We start from the raw sequence: 15,140 nt of genomic DNA on the forward strand, positions 1-15,140 counted from the left end.
AGAAAGAGAGAGAGAGAGAGAGGAAATGTGTAATATCTAAGTAGATGTGTGTATGATATCGCTCACGACATAGGTGTAATGTTTCCCTTTTCACGTCTTCAGAGGATACACAACAGATTTCTTAAGTGCAAGTTATTTACAACCGCATGGATGCAATCGTGTACACTGCACATGCACACACACACACACACACACACACACATGCACAACCAAATCAATACTATTGTTTCCATGACGGGGGAATGCATATGCTTCCATTGGGAAATCCAAGGACCGAACACTTCTTGGAATGACAATGGCGTTGAGGAGGGAAAATGATGTCGTGCACAAAGCTACACTTTTAAGCCTGTGTTACCCCAGAGACCTCTGACAAGAGCAAAGGCGCTGGATGGCAGAGAAAGCCGGGACTGTGTTCTGTATGCATGGACAAAGAGTCCAGGCTTTGCTGGAGGTGCTATTTAATAATGCATGGTTGTGTGTGTGTGTGTGATTGTTTGCTAGCACCAACGCCTCACCACAACCCTGCAGAAGCTATCTGTTTGCTTCGCATAGAGAAACTGCAGGTGCAATATTTCTTTGTTGCACATACTGTATGTACTGTAACTCCTGGGAAGAAAGGGGGAAAGGTGATGTGGGAAAAGAAAAACCTCATCATTCACTGGCACGTGTGTCGGTCTCTGAGTGGCAGTGTGAAGGCAACATCGCCCTGAAACAACAGCGAGCCATCACGAAGGACAATCACTGTGTTGTGTTTCATGATAATGATCAACAAAAGTATAGTACCATAAATGTGAGAAAAGTTAACGTTTCCTCTATAATATTAACAGAGTTTGCTCTGTTTGGCTTCCAAATATAAATATATTCTTTATATTTTAATGAGCCTGCATGTGACATACAGGCAGGGTGAACCAAATCTGAATTATTGAACCACATGTTTTCTGAATTCAATTTAAAATATTTTGCAATTTTAGGGTTGTTAGGCACTCCAGATAATAAAAAAAAAGTGGTTCACGATATGTCCCATTTCAGTCCCACAACTCAAAAATACACATTTTAATGACTATGTATCTCCTTATAGATGCTTTGTGTTGTTGACCAAATGTTTTTATTTGTTGAATTCATGATTAAACACTTCACTTCATGCCCAAGTTTATCTAAATGCCGTAACTTTTGTTCCAATAAATTGTCTTTTCATTGTTACATGCTGTTGGCATGTTCATGACTTACATTGACAACGTCCTGTTTGTGGGAACAAAACAGCACGATAACGCTACGCCAGCAATTGCTGTGACACTTTGAATTCAAGGAGCAAAACCGAAAAATGAGGAAAAAAACTTCAAAAATGAAACTTCACAAGACAGAAAATGTATTTTTGACTCACCTGAGTAAATGGATGTTACCTTTACTGACTCCTCTACTGGCGATCGGACTCAACCTGACGACAGCTGCTTTGTTACGAATGTTTTTTTTAATCCCGAATCGCCGAGTGAAAGCGTACCCGTCTCAGATGCAGAAAAGTACGGGAGTTGTTAGATTGGGACGGATCCCCGTCCTGTGTGTCGGGGATATTGAATAATTAATGAAGCTGTTTTGCCAAATGCACCAGCGTGCACAGCACCTCTCTCACTTTGGAGATGCACATGTTGTTCCCTCTGCTGTTTGGTGGCCACACGTATTGAATAAAGAATGAGGAGCGATTCCTACTAACAGTTGTAAGCAACGAAGCAAAACTCCAGTTGGCCTGCTAAGGTTCTGGCAAAGCTCATACATACAGGAGATATTATGATGAGCCTCAGTGATAAAACATGTCCCATATCCCATTTAAACTTGTATCTCTGACTATTCAATTCAGCTCAACGTGGATGAAATGGCCTTTACATTCTTTGGATCGTTAATTCACTAACATTGGGAGTGAATTGTGGAGAAAAAAGCTAGGCTTCTTCAGATTGGCACCAGTTTTGTTTAGGAGGTGTGATGCCTGAGCCTGGAAGCTCGGTAAGCTAAATTAAGTTATCTCGTGAGGTTATATATAGCGCTATTATCAGGTATAATCTGTGCAACACCCATGTTTTATGACCAAATAACTGTAATTATAAATCCCAGAAGCCATAGACATTCACAATAGCATTAGCTGCATTTAGCGCTTGACGCTCATTAGCAAATGTCAGCACGCTATCCCGCTAATACCTACAAGTAAGCGCGTTAGCTTTGTCATCGTGGGAATGATGACACGCTGAAGCAAGCTAGGAGCGCTAGCAGCCTCTGAGCAGCCTCAAAGAGCCAGTAAAGTGCAGCCAGTAAGCGTAAAGGGCTTTTTTATTGACGCAACAGTGAGACTAACTTCAATGAGAGCACGCAAGTCGATTTCAAAGTGTTGCATCTTGTGTTGCAAAATAAAAATATTCCACAGAAATCTGTGTATGCTGTATAATCAATTCCTGTCGGCCTGCACACTCGGAATGATAACATTCACGCCAGCTGTAAAGGACAGTCATCCGTATCCTCTGAGGCCAACCGAGAGCCTCCACCACTGAAGGGCATCCGCTGACAACCGTGGGTCCACTGCGGAGAGAGATATTCTCACCAGCCTTCCCATCCATCCACCCCTGATTCTTAATCCTGTCTGTAAGCTGAGCGCGGCGGGGTGTCCTGACCGCTTATGCCACCCATACTCTTAACCCCCTGCTTCAAAGCGTACACTGATACACCGAGTGTGAATCATCGGTGTAGGATGATATATGGAGTGAGTCACGTCGGTTAAGGGATGCCCACTGCGCGTTTCTAAGGATGTGTTGGCGGAAATACTTTGATATGCGTTGGTTGGTTAGACAATACTGAAGGATGCATTGTTGTATCGGGGGAAGACACGGGGATAAAAATATCATCTTCCACAAAAGTCGCTTCAGGACTCGCCAAGATATAAAAACAACTGAGCCTGCTGTTTTTGTCCTTTCGTTAGCTAAAATTACCGTTGCACCATTTTTGTTTTTGATATTATTTCCATTGTAAAACTTAATTCTGAGATAGTTGTAAATGAATATCACGTTAAAATGTCTTGCTAGTTTTGCTGTAACGTCTGAAAATGTAAATATCACGTGTTGGGTGGAGTACATTAGCAAAACATAAGATCAGGTAGTTATCATGCTGTACACTGTTCGTAGCTATACATACTAAAAGTAATGCACACCATAATGAATTTAAATGTAATCCCTGCATTCATGTACAAGGGCAGGTGATAAATTAAGCCCATGTTGCCTTTATTTGCTATTTAATACTTAAGTAAGGCTTCTTTAAGGTAAGCTACTCAGGAAATTGTCCGTTTAGGCAAAAATAGCCCCGTACCTCCATTGTTCATTTAACCCAAGCATTACATTATTTGTTGCGTAACTCTTTTAGATAAGAAGAACCACTTCTGCAGTTATTATATTCCCAACGCTGACTTATTTTTTCCCTGTTGTGTCGTGCCATTTTCGTGTAAAATGCCACTTTCGTAGTTATTTTAACCTACGCCACTTGCGTAGCATGCTAATTGCTCGTGTTGCTGAAAATATCTAGGAAAACGCATACTAGACAACAAAATAAAACGTAGGATATCATCAGAACCATTGTACGAGGACACAATCGATCAGATCGTGGTCACGATTAGTATGATATGTGTACATGTGAATACGGGGAGATGCTATCATGAGAGCTAGCGGTAGCTACAGTTGGACCAGGAGCTGTGTTGGTCGACATGAACCGCACGGGGCGTGTTCACATCCTGACTTCCTGCCCGGCCGCCACACCTCCTCCCTTTCTCTGCCAACTCCCCATCTCATTCATGTGTTACACAAAAAGATCTATTTGCAAACCACCTCTAATTTAGCTATTTAACATTAGAACTGGTAAAAAAAAAAACTAAAAAAAAAACTATCACCGCAGTTCCGTTCCGAGGGAGGAATAAAGGAGGGATGGAGAGACTCTCTCCTCCCGTCTTCCTCCTCCCTGCCCTCCCTCCGTCTCTCATCACACACTGCGGCTCCTCCCTCCACCTTGCCCTCCTCCAGATCCCCCTCCCTTCTGCTGTGTCTCTCGTTCTCTCTGTCTCCATCCCTCCTTCATTCTCCCTCGATATCTCAGCCTTGCTGAGACTAGCCGAGGATACACCCTCTATGTCTGTGTGAGCCTGTGTGTGTGTGTGTGTGCGCGCGCGCGTGTGTGTGTACTTGCGTGGCTTCGCCGTGTGAACCGCATGTGTCAGTGTGTATACACATGTGGCTTCGCAGCTGACTGGAAGGACTCGTGAAGTGCTCCGGACTTGGATATCACATCCTTTTCCCCTCCTTATGCATATTCACCACGTCTTTTTAACAACACTCTTAAAAAAAAAAAACATCCTCCCTGTCCTGAAAGAATCTCATTCCCCTTCCTCTCGAGGCAGCGTCTCCATGGAATCTTCAACCCTTCCCCGAGTATCTTGGATTTAACGAGCAGCCGCCGTGGAATGAAGCAAGCGTTTTCTGGCTTCCCTTCGTTACAGCTCGGGTAAGGATCCTCTCCGCCTCTCACTCTCTTTCTGTGTATCCATCTCATTTTTGCGGCACTTTCCCAAACCTGATTTGCTCCTCATAACATATTGACAAGCGAAAGCCGTACACATTATGGGATGAAAGGGGAGGGGGGGTGAAATGAAGCAGAGTGGGCTATTTAGGACATGGAGAGAGGGAGAAAATGAGGATGGGCTGGCTGGGGAGAGTGTGAGAGAGAGAGAGAGAAAGTGTAGGGGACAGAAATGTGTGCCGACACCAGCAGGGTTGCTCATGCTGACAGACGCTGGAGGGGAAAATGCTCCACTTGCTGCTTGCTATTGATCTCCCGTTACTTTCAGCTCGCCATCCCCTCGAGACAACTTTGCATGGTCCACCTTGACAGTAATCGCGGCGGGATTTGTGAACGGAGACAGAGAGACAGAGGGGGGGGGGGGCACTCTGTCATCATAAGGAGGTGAATTTAGGTGGAGGCGCACGAGGAGCGGCTCAATTTCACATGTTATAATCACGCGTGTGTGTTCACAGCCTTCTGTTCACAGCACGGGAATGTGTGAAACTGTGTGTATGTGTGTGTGTTTGATGTGCGACAAGGTGGGACTTAATCTTCTTTCTTTTTTTTTAGTGATGCTTGTCTGCAGAGTACATGTATTCTGGTGGAGGAGAGACCTCCTCAGCTGAAGTGGCGAGTGACAAATTGCCGCTTCCCGCCATGTTGATTTGTCTGATTACCTGATTGGGCCTTTTTCCACAACGGCTCTGCCTCGTAAAGACATCATCAGGCCGCTGATTCGAGATGGCCGACTTACAGATCACGGGGGGGGGGGGGGGGAGTGGGTGGAGGTGTGGGAGGTGTGTGTGGTGGGGGGGGGGGGGGGGGGTGCATGGAGAGGATACATTGTTTTGCATTTAGTTTGACTGTGTTTGTTAGGATTCGTACCCTTGGGAACATATATCGAGATTCACCTAAAGATAAAGACGGCGGGTTTCTTTTTTTTATCCGCTCTGTTGGAAGAACGAGGGGTTAAATTGATGTTGCTATTTTTGGTCCCCTCTGCATGCCGGATGAGCGTCTTTCCTTTTATCTTTACTGCTGTCTTGTTATTAATTCTCTGTTCATCTCTCTCTTGTCTCCGTGAGCTCTTCAGGGAGGAGAGTGAAGAGGGGATGGTTATAGGAGGGAGGAATACGAGAGAGATGGAGAGAGAGAGAGAGAGAGAGAGAGAGAGAGAGAGAGAGAGAGAGAGAGAGAGAGAGAGAGAGAGAGAGAGGATACAGCAATGATAGGAAGCCAGAGACAAGAAGAAAGCGAGGAGGAGGAGAAGGACTAGGAGGAGAGAGTGTGTGCTAACTAACTAAGCCTCAGAAAGAGCTTTTAGAGCATGCACACCTCTTTCTGGAGGGTCAGTTTACACACAGCCCGCCTCTCCGAAGGGAAACAGAGAGAGAGAGAGAGAGAGAGAGAGAGAGAGAGAGATAGGCCTCGGCCTGCATCTGAAAACACGCCTGGCTGAGTTTCCTGCAAAGAACATCAATATTTATCACATTTCAGCGAAGAAAACCACGATAACACAGAAGGATGGAACAATAATACGAGATAAATCAAATTAGCCCACCTTGGGTAGACCTTCTCTTTCTGTTTCACTTGTGATTCCCTTCCAGCACTTAGGCAAGGTCAGGCGAGGCTCTGTTGCATATTGAAATGCAGGTGCTGTGGTTGGTGTTTAGTAGCAGCGTTAGTTGGATTTAATGCACTCTCATATATCTGGTCACTGCTTTCTTATTTTTTTGGGGTTTAAATTCTTTAATTAGACTTTTCACAATCAAGCAGGAGTGTGATATCAGCTTAGATTTAAGGGGTTTTGCATAAACAACATGGATCTGATTTCGCTTCGGGGCAAGAGGTATCTCGAGAGGTTTTTTTTTTTTTAAGTGCAGGTAGAAGATGGAATCAAGAAGATATCCCAGGATGCATCACTTTCAAATTTAGAGCAGATCCTGTGTATTATGAACCAGAGGTGTTCTGCTCATCGGTTGGTATATTTGGTAATTATTAAGGGACGTCTACGTGTTTGCCTCGGGCACACACACACACACACGCACACACACACACACACACACACACACACACACACACACACACACTGAATGTGCCTTAGTGTGTCTAGGAGCAGTCATTTTTTAAACTTGCCAGCCAGGAAAACCCTCCGTACTGCCCCACATCGCCAGATGAGAAGTTAACAACTCTTTTTTTTTTTTACTCTCCACAACCTCCAAGGCAATTATTCTCAAGGCCGCTACAGCGAATGATGGTTATTACCGATGTGGTTTTGTGATTCACCGTGATGCATGAAATGAAGTTGGCAAATTTGTCACAGCAATTCAAAGCTAATGGTGTCTGTGGCGGTGGGCCGGCTTTTGATAAGTTCTGTGCATATGAGCTTCTCATCCCAGCGTAGTCGCACGCTTTGTAACCGCTCTAAACCTGTACGGTGCTTTTTTGATCCTTTTAATAACCTGTTATGGATATATGGATCATAAATGAGGCTTCGTCGATGAGTTGCCCGCATTTGCGTATCGTTTACTTGCTGGTTGTTGTCTGGACATAAACGTGAGCTGTGGCTGCTGTGGTTGTCTCATCTTGAAATGGTTAGACTGGTTAGAAGCACAAGAACCGGAGCTTTCCGAAGCACCGCCGCACTCGTATTTTACAACTATAAATAGCGATATATCAAACAAATTGTCGGTGCACAGTAGGTGCATGTCCCGCACGCGTCCCAGAGGAGCGCTATCAAGTATAGCCGGTCAAACCGCCGTGAGGACGAAGTCGATAACTCTCACGATGTCGGTTAAAAGTGAATTCAATCAAACGAGCTCTGATGCGAGCCCTGGTTGTTGCCTATTCACCAACTAAAAGGATTGAAAGATGAGCTAATCGCCACTAATGAATCCAGATGAATCTACCTTTTTTTTTCTTCCTCGCAACTAATGAGCCCGGATACAAGAAGAAGGAAGACGATTGTTTTTCGATCGTCTTATATCGAGGTCTTATTGTGTTCCCCTCATGGATGCAAACTGGATGAACCCATCGATAATAAACACATCTCAATATTAAGTAGTGCACGATCTCTAACTACTGCCACAAGAATGACGGTACGGTTGAATCAGCTCTTTCCTGACAGTGTTTCAGGCGCTCTATATGACGTAATACAACAACTTTTTGCTATGTAAAGATATAGTGGAGTAATGTTTACCTAAGCAGATTGGATATGGGTTGAAGATGACGGTAGACAGGAGTATGACTACCACTTATTTCTCATGTCAACTAAACCTGTCCAGTGTTATAGACAAGAAGTCTCTAAAATATGGATGTTATAGATGTTACAACCCTATCAGAAAAGGGTTGATTTGAATTCAAATACATCGTTTAACAGTTGTGGACCTCTGGTCATTTGCATTATGCGAGTGTCTGTCACACATTATGGGAATATTAAATGCAGATAATATGCCGGCTACCAACCTGAGGACGCTGTATATGTGTTTTTATTTGAATAGATTGATGTTTAAATAAAATTACTCCGTGTAAATGTAATATATATCCCTTCACAAACCTTTGTTGTAGTTGGCTGAGACCCATCTTAATCATTCTGCAGCGTCACATCTAAAAATACTTCTTTCCGAAATAAAAGAAAATGCATTTGCATCTGACGCTAATGAAAACAGACGAGTCGCTTCGCCGTTTAAATCTGTGACGCGGTGGAACGTGTGTTGTGTTTTTCTCGAACCGGCCACACACTCGCGTGCATTCACAAGCGACTTAAATATGAGATTTGTCAAACACAGCTGGAGTGTGCGGCAGTTGCAGGACATTACTCAGCAGAAGTTCACGTAGGATGAGAGAGACAGATTTGTTCACTTCCCCTGCCTCGTTTGTTCCGGCCAGCTGAGCAAATCTAAATGGTATAAATTGGAGATTGTATAAATAATTCAGGGGCGAATGGCTTTTATCTTCCGTGTTTGGACGCATCGCTCGGGCCATCATAACAGTGGCTCTCGTATGTTAGCGTATCATGAAAGGATACAACCCTCCCTGACCTTTTGTGCATTCTGTTGTTCTACAAAATCATATCAAACGCCTCCTCTGTTGCCCTAGTTTGCGAGGTATCTCAATGTTGCCTCCCAAAGAGAAAATCACATGTTATCCAGTCTTTTGTTGTGGTTCTTCACAATTTACATTGGGCGAAAGGATTATAAATCTGCATTCATTTACCCATTTGTTTCGTTTATACGCACACACAGTGAACCAGTGGCTAGACTACTATTACATGATTTGCTCGGTGATCCATGTGACATGTGCAGAATCTCTGACGACGCTGATTCAATTAGAGGGATTTTAGGGGAAATGGAGGCTTTTTGCCACTGCACTGCAGCATTTCCACAGCGACAATGAGTGGCCCGAGAGGAGAGCGACAGTTACAAGGGGCCGTATTAGTTACTGATTGGCCAATACGGGTCCTACATTATTTATGATGGGAGATAAAGCCTTTTTTTCATGATGCTTGAGTTTGATTATAGCTTCGAAAAAGGGGGCGAAAAGTCACAGGCCTGTCTGACCCGTGAATTCAATTCAGTTTATTTTGTATAGCCCAAAATCACAAGTACAAGATTTGCCTCGGAGGGCTTTACAATCTGTACACGTGACACTCCTGTCTCAGGACCTCACATCGGATCAGGAAAAACTCCCCCAAATAAAGATAGTATCCCTCTCCCCAGATGGACAGAAGCAATAGATGTCATGTGACCAGAATGAGCAACGTAACAGAGTTACAGCACATTACATGAATATGACAGAAACTATTCATATAATGAGTAGTATATGCATGGTACACTATCTAAATAGCCGTTGAACTTGCGGATGTACAATGTCCTTGTACAATGTGAACGCAGGCAAAAGAAAATGCTCATCACTACCTTTTTCTGTCGTTGTGTTGAACAATCTGAAAACCAGCCTGTTTCTAAACTTGGCACCATGATGAGGTCTAATCCGATACTGGATAATCAAATCTTTTCCTCAATGAAGCCTGGCCGTTTGAAAAAAAGAAATAAAGTCCTGTTTAGTGTAATTATTGTGACACAGCACAGGGCTTGTTTTATGGATCATCACGCGGAGAGCATTTCTTGAAAATGCACTTTGCTCCACTTATACGTCCATACATCCTGTGCTGTATTTACACCTCCCAAATGGCGCCACGAGAGCCAACACTGCTTGTTCATCAGAGTCATGCTGGGAAAAAGGAAGCATCAGCTTTCTTCCTTCCGTGTCAGTTTTTGGCACAAAAACAACAGCCGAGTGAAACGGCTTCCAACAGAAAAGTTACTGGGGAAAGAGAGGACTGAGACACCTGAAGGGGAGCCGCTGAACGTTCCTCGGCATTACGCATAATTATTCTCCGCTAAATCCCATGAAGCCGGCCCGTTACGTCAAATTTCAATCTCAATTTACAAAGCCTTTTGCCATTTTGTCCCACCTGTTAGTTTTGCCGAAAATTGACAGCCGGATGAAAGGACAAACAATCCTCCTCGGTTGAAGCTCAATATTCTCTTTGATTGCTGGCACACGAAGCGTGCCGCCTTCTGAAATTGAGGAGGAGGTCAGATTGGAGGAATTCCAAATGTTTGTCCAGATGCTCCTTTGGTTTTTCTCCAATGGAGGTAAAGGGAAGATATTTTGTGGCGTTTTTTTAGCTGCTAGCTTAAAAGTGCCTTATGCCATTATTAGTATAGCCTCATGCTACTTCTCGTCTTTATTTTTTTGACCATGAATTTGAATTTGCAAAAAAAAAAGAAGTGATAAAGCGACAGAGGCAATTTCTCAGACATGTTTTTTGCACAATAGGATGTAAAGTGAAGACATTTTGTGGCGTTTTTAGCTGGTAGCTTTAACGTGTTTGTAGCCCATTATTAGCATAGCCTAACGCTACTTATCATCTTTAGTTTCCTCTGGCTTTCTAAAAACATGCTAATGCTAATAACACACATTTTACTGTAGGCCTACTGGGGTTAACTTCCTGTTCAGCTGAAAGAGATTTGTCCAACAGTTTATAATGTACTCTTCTTTATTAAATCAAATGTGTTAGCTATGATGCTTGACTTAGCCCGCCATGAATTGTGATAAACGTGATAGAGCGGCAGAGGCAATTTTTTAGACATGTTTTTTGCACAATAGGACGTAAAGTGAAGATATTTTGTGTTTTTTTAGCTGCTAGCTTAAAAATGTCTTTAGCCCATTATTAGCATAGCCTAGCGCTACTTCTCGTCTTTATTTTCCTCTGGCTTTCTATAAACATTGCTTATAACACACATTTTACTGTTCTGGGGTTAACTTCCTGTTCAGTTAAAGGAGATTTGTCCAACAGTTGACAGTTTATAATGTAATCTTCTTTATAACATTAAATGCTTGACTTAGCCCGCCAAAAAAAGAAGTGATAAAGCGACAGAAGCAATTTCTCCGACATGTTTTTTGCACGTGAGAGCCGGGGATTTCCTCACCTCTCAGGCAATGCATTGTGCCACAGGATCCCGTATCAATATGTGGTTTCTAATATGTTTTTCACAGTCGACACAAGATACCAATGTGAGGGAATTGTGGGCCAAAATGTGTGAAGAAAACCGGGGGCCATCTGTATGCAGGATCCACGTTCCTGAGCCTTTGAAAATGGCAAATGTCAGTGAGTCAGCACGGGGATGACATACAAATAGGCATCATTAAAATATTGCATTCTCGGCTGGTTGACATCGCTTTTCACTCATAAAATTGGTCCTGCCCCTTCCTCACACACACACACACATACACACACACACAACCACAAATGCACGTACGCACTCACAGTTGGAAGTAAATTAATAGTAGTAATACATTTAGTGGAGACCTCTCTTGGCCCCCTGTGTGTGTGTGTGTGTGTGTGTGTGTCTGTCTGTCTGTGTGTGTACCGGAAACACACAACGCTCCTTACAAATCCTGCTTTTGTGTCCAATATTTCAAAAGCCGTAACACACGCCGTTTGCTTGGAAACATGCTAGAACACGATATAATTAGAGCATGAAAATAGTATTTATTTGTTTTAGATTCATTTCAGGCTCAAAAGAGCCAGTCTATTACATAAGCACAGCTGGGTGAGGGGTGCCGCTTGCGCGAACATCGCTGCTGGATCTTTTCCCAGCCCCGACTGTACTGAAGTCTCCACTATGATCAGCGTCAGTTTTCAGAGTGAAAACACAGGCTGCAGCAAGCTGCCAATAGTTCTAATTATCATGGATGGTGCACCCAGGGCTCTATTTTTGGATCAAAGCAGCGGGAGAAAGCGAGAGAGGTATGAAATGTAAAGTCAATACATGTTTTTTACTTTCATTTTTTCAACTGTTGTTACATGTCGAGGCCTGGGCAGTCGGTGTACACAATGACATGCAGCGTGGAGACAGATATTGTACGCATTCAAAGAGGTTTTTACGGGAGTTTGATCTATTCTTATGCCGGTGTCCAAGCAAAGAAAGCATACGTTGTGATATTGGGATGTATTAATAACTGTAATTACATTAAATTGATGAGGATTTAAATCCCTGCCACCTGAAAAAAAGAGGCAAATCCTGCCTGACTTGGCACAAACAGCATAACTAATCTTAGAAACCCTTCATGTTATGCTCATGCTTGAGTAGAGTTCACAACTTGAGTCTTTCGCTGGTCAGTCATGGCAACCGAGGGGAAGTCATTTTGAAAACCTAAAAGATTCAAGAAATTCTGGATGAGATGCAGAATATCCGAACAAACATCTACAATATTATTGTAAAAGACACAATTCTACTGAACACTAAGGTCAATGAGACAAAGAAGTTAGTGTAATTTTGCCTATACGATCCATATTGTGAGTCATGCCACGTCTGATCGTCCTTACATGTTATGTGTTATCAGCAGACACATGTAGGTTGATGCAAAATAATATAACAATTTCGAGTCCAAATTGTCTGTGAGATACTGAGAAAAAAGCTAAAAGGAACAAGATGTCGTTCCCTTTACCACAAAACACGATCCAGACATCCCTGAGTTCATTGACCCAGAAGTTGAAGACACACACGTGGTTCATCCTGGAAGGAGTGAGCATTCCTCACCATCACTGTGTAAGGTGCTCTTAGCAGTTCAAGCAGTCGAGGGTGTTTGTGCGATAGCAAGAGCCTCCACCCCTCGCCGAGTCCTCTGTCATTAGTATTCTGGTCAGAGGCGTGCACTCATCACGGTTGGCCATTCCTCATCTGAAATTAGTTTCGCCTTTAAGCACACGGCAGTCTCTTCCAGTCAAATACCGTCCAGGTTTAAATAAATAAATAAACAAACACTCTTAATGCTAATGAATGCTAACGCACACATTCTGACAGGGCACCATTTAGGAGTCAAGGAACAGAACGAGGAGCTTTGGGCTTTTGCCTTTTCACTTGATTCATTTGCTGAATCCTGCTGATTAGTCAGAAACGTGCATCGCCCCTTTTAGCATATAATACTGGAGCGGTCAGGTGTACACTGTGCTTCTTTAACAGATTACAGAGAAAGGCGACTCAGAACACGTTGTATACACTCGGCATTTTGTTTTGCATCTATTTCCTCGGCACTGGATTTGTAGATAGAGTCCTCAAAAGATTTGCTTAATTTTTGTGTTATTGTTTTACTGAAAAACGCAGTCCAAAAACTGTTTCGTTCGGTTCAAAAATGAAAAAAGATATTACGCATTTTATGCCAAAAGATGGTGTGAATGGGGCATGCTGGGACTTAAAATTGACGCGGGAGGTTTTTCGCGCAGTTTCCAAAAGGAAAAACGCTTTAATATCAGTTTTTGTCTAATGTGATCTCACCAATGCTCTTGAATACAGAATCCATGACATGTTGGGAGTCAAACTTCTGCATATTGTCAGCTGATTTGGCTTCCAATGTTCATCTCGTACGTTGTGTTGAGCAGCATCGAGGCCAACTATTGTATCACTTTCTTTCGCTCACTGTGGCCGATTCGATCTTTTTAAAAAGGATGTTGCGAAGACGTGCATGTTAAACATCTCCTTCACAGCTTACACCTTTATCAGCGTCATCAGTACACGGACTTTGCAGAAGTTATTTAATATCGGTCGCAGCGGCGCTCGGCCTCAACCTCGAGCAAAAGGCTTATTACCCGCGGTGAAATAAAAACACCTGTGTCCAGAGACCAGAGCTTTAAACCTTTATCTCTTCATCACCTCGTAGTCTCTCAGTCTTTTTCAGCAATTTTTGTCTTTGTGATACCCATGCTTTAGAGATATTTCCTTAGTACACAACAGCTTTACCTCATTCACTTGATCATTCTCATCCTACGGGAGACTGCCGGATACTTTTTTATGACAGGCAGTCTAGACACTTCATATCGTCCTCCATGGCTGAGATTTCAAGTTTTTTATCCTTTGGATGTGGCTCTGGAGAGATTTACCTGATAGTTTATGCGGTCTGTAGTTTGTACTCGCTAACCTAAAATGCATGTGTGTAGTTGGTGAGCAACAACTGAAAGTACGCTATTTCATCAATAATTTTACTGCAGTATAACAATTTATTTTCAGGTAATAAAGAGCTTTGTCTGTAATGTGTTAAGTATCCTTTTCTTTTCTTTCTTCCTCTCTCTTGTGTACATCGTTATTGCTTCTTTTCTTCTTTTTTTTTACCATGTAAAGTACGTTGAGTACCTTCTTAAAGCGCTATACAAATGCTATGTATTATTAGTAATGCACAGTCCGCTGTGCCTGCGTGTGCAGACACCGGATGCATTGACGTGATGGCTCATGTTCATAGCGTGTGTTATAAGTCCTCGCCACAGCATTGCATTAACGCTGCGTTGCTACGCGACACCGGCTCCGGCGAGGGAGTGAACTTCATGGAGTTGAGAGACGAGATTACGATGGAAGACGTTCAGTCGGGGGAGAGAAGGCTCCCTGTCGCTGAAGTCTCCTGCCAGTGGGCCCCGGCGAAGGTGCTGCCTTCAACACTTAAGCCAAATTGGAAAAGACCCTCGGAGCAGAAGGCTAAGTGGCACTGGTGATCTAGTGATCTGTCTGTGAAGGGGTTTAAGGAAAGCATTATACCAAGCTGAGCTTCAGGAAAGCATTATGGATCTTATAATTTTTTTTAAAAAAGAAGAAGAAAAATACACAAGCGGTGGGGCTTAAAAGGCTGTTCACTGAGAAGAGAATGCTTTTTCAAAGGTACGCTGTCAGTGGCTTAAAGAGCGCATACTATGAAAAGAGCCGTTTTTTTCAGCGCATGTGCACATACATTTGGTATCTGGATTGCCTTCCAACCCACAAAGAGAAAAAAAACAGTCAGTTTTTGTTGCACTCAGACCAGAAAAAAAAGAAAAAAGCCAGTCAGAACCGGTCCCCTGTGCTGTGTCACATGCTTCTTCATAAGAAAATCCCACTTACAAAGTCATATGCAGCATCACTTTTCTTGCAAGCTAATCAGCGTCAACTTTAATCAACACAATAGACCACACAATATAATATTGTTTTTACATGAACCTTTTGGAAACCATGAGAAAATCCTCCCATTTT

At 43.0% G+C, this 15,140-nt stretch overlaps 1 protein-coding gene across 1 annotated transcript in view; it reads left to right on the forward strand.

Annotated features, from left to right (window-relative positions):
• Positions 1 to 4,156: 4,156 nt before the first annotated feature.
• lingo1a (leucine rich repeat and Ig domain containing 1a) overlaps positions 4,157 to 15,140 on the forward strand; it is a 117,761-nt gene continuing 106,777 nt past the window's right edge. Inside the window, exon 1 of the mRNA XM_068603373.1 lies at positions 4,157 to 4,524. The gene's annotated coding sequence lies outside the window, so the exon portion shown is untranslated. The remainder of the gene's footprint in view (positions 4,525 to 15,140) is intronic.

This window comes from Clinocottus analis, unplaced genomic scaffold (assembly GCF_023055335.1).
Source record: "Clinocottus analis isolate CAN_PGR_092001 unplaced genomic scaffold, fCliAna1.0.p SCAF_6, whole genome shotgun sequence".
Lineage (NCBI taxonomy): Eukaryota > Metazoa > Chordata > Actinopteri > Perciformes > Cottidae > Clinocottus > Clinocottus analis.